Consider the following 5,435-nt stretch of genomic DNA (forward strand, 5'->3'; position numbering starts at 1 on the left):
TCCCTTCAGGGACGCGGACTTATAAAAAATATTGGGGGGGCCCGGGAAAGCTCATGAATAATAAATAAGCTCATGAATATGCAAATAAAGTGGCGCCGCCTCCTCGTGAGCGAATAGGGGAGAGCGTGCTGCGCCTATTAATCAGCTCCAAAGGAAATTGGGTGGAGCTTTTGCTCGGGAGGGAGGGCAGGAGGCATGCAGCCCGCCCCCCCTGTGCATTTTGGGCTGGGGGAGGGGCGGCGATGGCGCTCTGCTGGAGGGGCGTCGGAGATTATTGGGGGGGCGGAGCCCCCCCAAACAAATTTTTGAGGGGACTCGGGCCCCCTCAAGCCCCATGGAGTCGGCGCCTATGGATCCCTTGACCATTTGGCTTTCCACATTTGCAGTGGAGGCCTCTACTTTAGAGTGAATGGGGTACTGCCTCACCAAGCCTAGTTGGCTCTCAGTGTACTACCAACTGCCTGTCTTCCTTCCTTCTGACCAGTCCAGGGGGTGGGAGGTGTGTGGCAATTAAAAATAATAATAAAAGGGGGCGGGGTTCCAGGAACAATGACTTTGGCAATCCCACCTGCCGTTGACGATACGCAATTTTGGCTTTCGGCACAATCACCAGAATGCAAACTGCGGGCTTCCTGTGAGCACATTCTCATGTGATACCATCCTGTGGTTTGTGCCAGAAGCTTCTTCTGACGATTCAGACAGAGATTTGAGCAGACTCTCGCTGATGGCGGTGGTTTCTCTGCAGGCTGGCTCAAGCTGTTTTGCTGTCCTATGCAAAAATCATGACAGGCCTGGCACACAGATACTAGTCACATCGTATAACGTGGGGAGGGCAATTGCGATTTGTCTGAGAGTTTTCCCACCCCCTTTTTCTGCTGCCCAGAAGTGAATGGAGTCAAGAAAAAGCGGCGTAATTGATGTGTGTGACACATTTCACAAGTCCCAGGCTCTGCTATTACAAGGGGTTTTTCTGCTACGTAGAAGTGAATGGAGCAAAAGTCTCAATTTACTTGAATGAAGCCAGGTTTTAAAAAGACTGCGATGGAGGGGAAATGTACATACAGTGTGACAAAGCACACCAGATATATTGTTCCAAAGGTGGGCAGGGGTGAATTGTGTGTTTCCAGTTATCTTGGTGCTCCTGGGTTTTCTACTGCTCCAAGCAGTGGATTTTTGGCTGGTATGGTATGTGCTTGAGAAAACATATTACCAGAATACTTGCACATCACCAGAATATTCAGCCAACAAAGCTTTGGCCATGGTGATTTTAAGGTGGTTGTGGTCTGTTGGTGTTATTTGATCTCTCAGTAGAACCAGCAATTAACATAAAATTCATTGTAAAATCTGTTTCAGGGAGGATTGTTTCAAAATGGACTAGTAATGGCATGTTTTTTAAGATTGTTTGCAATTCTAAATATGCAACACAAATTGGAAGGAAAAGACCTTTACTGCTTTTTTTAAAATGGAAACACTGTACATCTGGGTAACTTAACTTCCACTGTTAAAAATTAGTACGAAAATATAGTGGATACAACATTTCTATAAAGACTATGAGACTGTTCTTAATTAGCTGCAAAAATAGGGTTGCCGTACTACAGCTCAGCAACCTTGCCAAAAAAGGCACAACTACTTTTCTGTCCGAATTTTCACTTTTTGAAATATGGCAACTCTTTGCAAAAATGGAATGCTTCCAGGATTCAAGAGGAAAAACTTCCCAGGAAAACACGTCTGAAAATAATTTGGAAAGCCTTTGAGCCTTTGTCCATTCTGAGAACAAAAGTATTAACTGAAGAGAAAAAGTTTTAGGAGCAAAATTTGTTACCAAAAGGGGCATTAACTTATCCATTTTTCCAAGAAGTTGGAATTTCCAGGGTGGTCTTTTTTCAGAAGCTGATTCCTTGTGATGTGAGAGAGCACTTCCAGCATTATTGTCTTAGCTGTTTATTTACAAAAATACATACAGTACTTAGTAAAAGAAAAGAGACGTGTACAACAGACAGCACACCTGCTAATCCTGTCTCACATTCCTAATGAATACTTGCATCCCAACTCAGTTTAAATTATCCATTCCAAATTGAAATTACCTTTTGATTGTCTCTCTGTCCTTTCTTCTCCCCCTGCACCACAGCGTGACATTCTCAGGCCTGTATATTCCAGACCATTAAAGGTCAAGGGACCCCTGACCATTAGGTCCAGTTGTGACCGACTCTGGGGTTGCGGCGCTCATCCTGCTTTATTGGCCGAGGGAGCCAGCATACAGCTTCCAGGTCATGTGGCCAGCATGACTAAGCCGCTTCTGGTGAACCAGAGCAGTGCATGGAAACGTCATTTACCTTCCCACCAGAGTGGTACCTATTTATCTACTTGCACTTTGACGTGCTTTCGAACTGCAAGGTTGGCAGGAGCAGGGACCGAGAAACAGGAGCTCACCCCATCGCGGGGATTCGAACCGCCAACCTTCTGAACGGCAAGCCCTAGGCTCTGTGGTTTAACCCACAGCGCCACCCGCATCCCATTAAGAACCAACAAAGGCTCCTGTTGACTATACAAGCAGAACCATCATGCTTGATAGTCTTCCTTATTGACCTAACTCATAACAACAGAAAGAGATGATGGCCATTTTGAGAACTAGTATACCATTGTGGGTGGGGACGTGGGTGGTGCTGTGGGTAAAAGCCTCAGCGCCTAGGGCTTGCCGATCGAAAGGTCGGCGGTTCAAATCCCCACGGCAGGATGTGCTCCCGTTGCTTGGTCCCAGCGCCTGTCAACCTAGCAGTTCGAAAGCACGTAAAAAGTGCAAGTAGATAAATAGGGACCGCTTACTAGCGGGAAGGTAAACAGCGTTTCTGTGTGCGGCTCTGGCTCGCCAGAGCAGCGATGTCACGCTGGCCACGTGACCCGGAAAGTGTCTCCGGACAGCGCTGGCCCCTGGCCTCTTAAGTGAGATGGGCGCACAACCCTAGAGTCTGTCAAGACTGGCCCGTACGGGCAGGGGTACCTTTACCTTTACTATACCATTGTGGCAAAGAGACAGATCTGTGTACCAGGAGGTCCTCAGGTGACAATTTGCTTTTGCCAAAGACTCACTAGATAAGTGTTTGAAAATCCCCCCCCCCCACGGCCCCACCCCAGAACCTGCAATGTGAGAATAATGCTACAGACATACCTTATGGAATGTTATGGCAGAATGCCTTGAGGAAACTGACATATATTACTGGCAGAGCTAGTTCCCACACCATTCCAGTATGATGGGTGACGCTCCTCCTGGAAGGAACTACAGAACTGGCTCTACCTAGCAGTTCTCTAAACATTGCAAGACAGCAGTATGGGAAGTTGCCTTGGAGACCTGACTCTGAACTCATAGTAGTATTGTGGTATTCATGTCAGTGGCAAAACCTTCAGAAAGTAGCTTCAGTAATGGATACCTTCAATTAAATGTGCTACATTGCGCCATCAAGACAGTGGAATATTTGTAACCACTTATACTGGCGCACTACAAATTCACCTGCATTTGAACAAGCAGAAAATAATAATAATAAACAAAAATCTGCCCTTATTCCCTTATGGGGAATGCAAGAGCCTTTATAGAGTCCTTTGTAGGTTCTCCATCGGTCGGAGAAAATAACAGAGGCCAGCCAGAGAATATTGAGAAGCAAAGCAGCTAGTAAGCCTGATCTTTATTGAAACTGTTGCAACAGGGTGCTTCCCCCTCACACACAGAAAAGGAGGAGGACCCCGAACAAAGGTGTGCCCACCCTTATATAGACATTTTAAATTGCCTGCCCTGGAGTCCAAGACCACCCCCAGAAACATCATACATATATCACAGAAAGGGTGGTCTACAACAGAAATCTGAGTGTGTTGTTTATCTCCGGTCAGGCAGGTTACCTGTTAATGCTTACTTGATTGGATACCCTGGGGCGCCTGGCAAGTCTTTTGTAATTACGAATACTTAGTTCCTGAGCCAGGTCACAGGCTCACCCTGTCAGTTATGGACATTATATATATATGTATGTATGTATGTATGTATGTATGTATGTATGTATATGTGTGTGTGTGTGTGTGTGTGAGAGAGAGAGAGAGAGAGAGAGAGAGAGAGAGAGAGACACCTTACCTTTTTTATTTCAGGTGCCACACCATTTCTAGTGTGGCTGATCAGGTGTGCAATGGGCAGGAAAGGTTTGGGATTGGGGATACCTTCCTTGTGCAGATTTCAACAAATATTTACATGTCCATTTAAACTACTTGGTCATTAATCACTTGGTTACTCAACACTTGATAGTTCCTAGCTGACTGTGTGAACTGCCTTTAAGTGACACCCAAACAAGATGTTTACAGGGATGATGAGGCTGCCATGTCCACCAGCCAATGTCACTCTGGAAATGTCCTCATCCCCGAGTTAAAGAATCTCAGGATGTGAAAGACCTTCGCCTACCATCCTGCCATTTGGAAACCTCTGCCGCTGCCGCTTAAAGTTGATGGGAGCTATGCAGAAATAGGGACGCGGGTGGCGCTGTGGGTAAAAGCCTCAGCGCCTAGGGCTTGCCGATCGAAACGTCGGCGGTTCGAATCCCCGCGGCGGGGTGCGCTCCCGTCGTTCAGTCCCAGCGCCTGCCAACCTAGCAGTTCGAAAGCACCCCCGGGTGCAAGTAGATAAATAGGGACCGCTTACTAGCGGGAAGGTAAATGGCGTTTCCGTGTGCGGCTCTGGCTTGCCAGAGCAGCGATGTCACGCTGGCCACGTGACCCGGAAGTGTCTCCGGACAGTGCTGGCCCCTGGCCTCTTAAGTGAGATGGGCGCACAACCCCAGAGTCTGTCAAGACTGGCCCGTACGGGCAGGGGTACCTTTACCTTTACCTTTTATGCAGAAATGGTGAAACTTACCGGAAGAATAAGAAATCAAGATAACAAACTTTTTTTTTAATTATAAAAGAATGGAAATGGTTTATTGAATATTTACAGATAAATTGTAAACGGATAAAAACATTGGCAGGATTACTGTAATGACCTGCAGTTTCATAAGATTATTTAAAGATGATGGTACCTCGGGTTACATACGCTTCAGGTTACATACACTTCAGGTTACAGACTCCGCTAACCCAGAAATAATTGCCTTGGGTTAAGAACTTTGCTTCAGGATGAGAACAGAAATCGTGCAGCGGCGGCACAGCAGCAGCAGGAGGCCCCATTAGCTAAAGTGGCGCTTCAGGTTAAGAACAGACCTCCAGAACGAATTAAGTTCTTAACCCGAGGTACCACTGTAAATGAATAATGAAATGAAAAGATGAATAAATGAGCAAATTAATTTGGATATGCAGAAGATACTAAAAATTAAGGAACCACAGAAAGAGGGGGAAGGAAGCCAATGTCAAGATGACTGTAAAACTAGTGAAATGTATAAACTTGAAAAGTATTTTTAAAAAATTAAAAGGGG

The sequence above is a fragment of the Podarcis muralis genome, chromosome 9 (assembly GCF_964188315.1).
Source record: "Podarcis muralis chromosome 9, rPodMur119.hap1.1, whole genome shotgun sequence".
In the NCBI taxonomy this organism is placed as follows: domain Eukaryota; kingdom Metazoa; phylum Chordata; class Lepidosauria; order Squamata; family Lacertidae; genus Podarcis; species Podarcis muralis.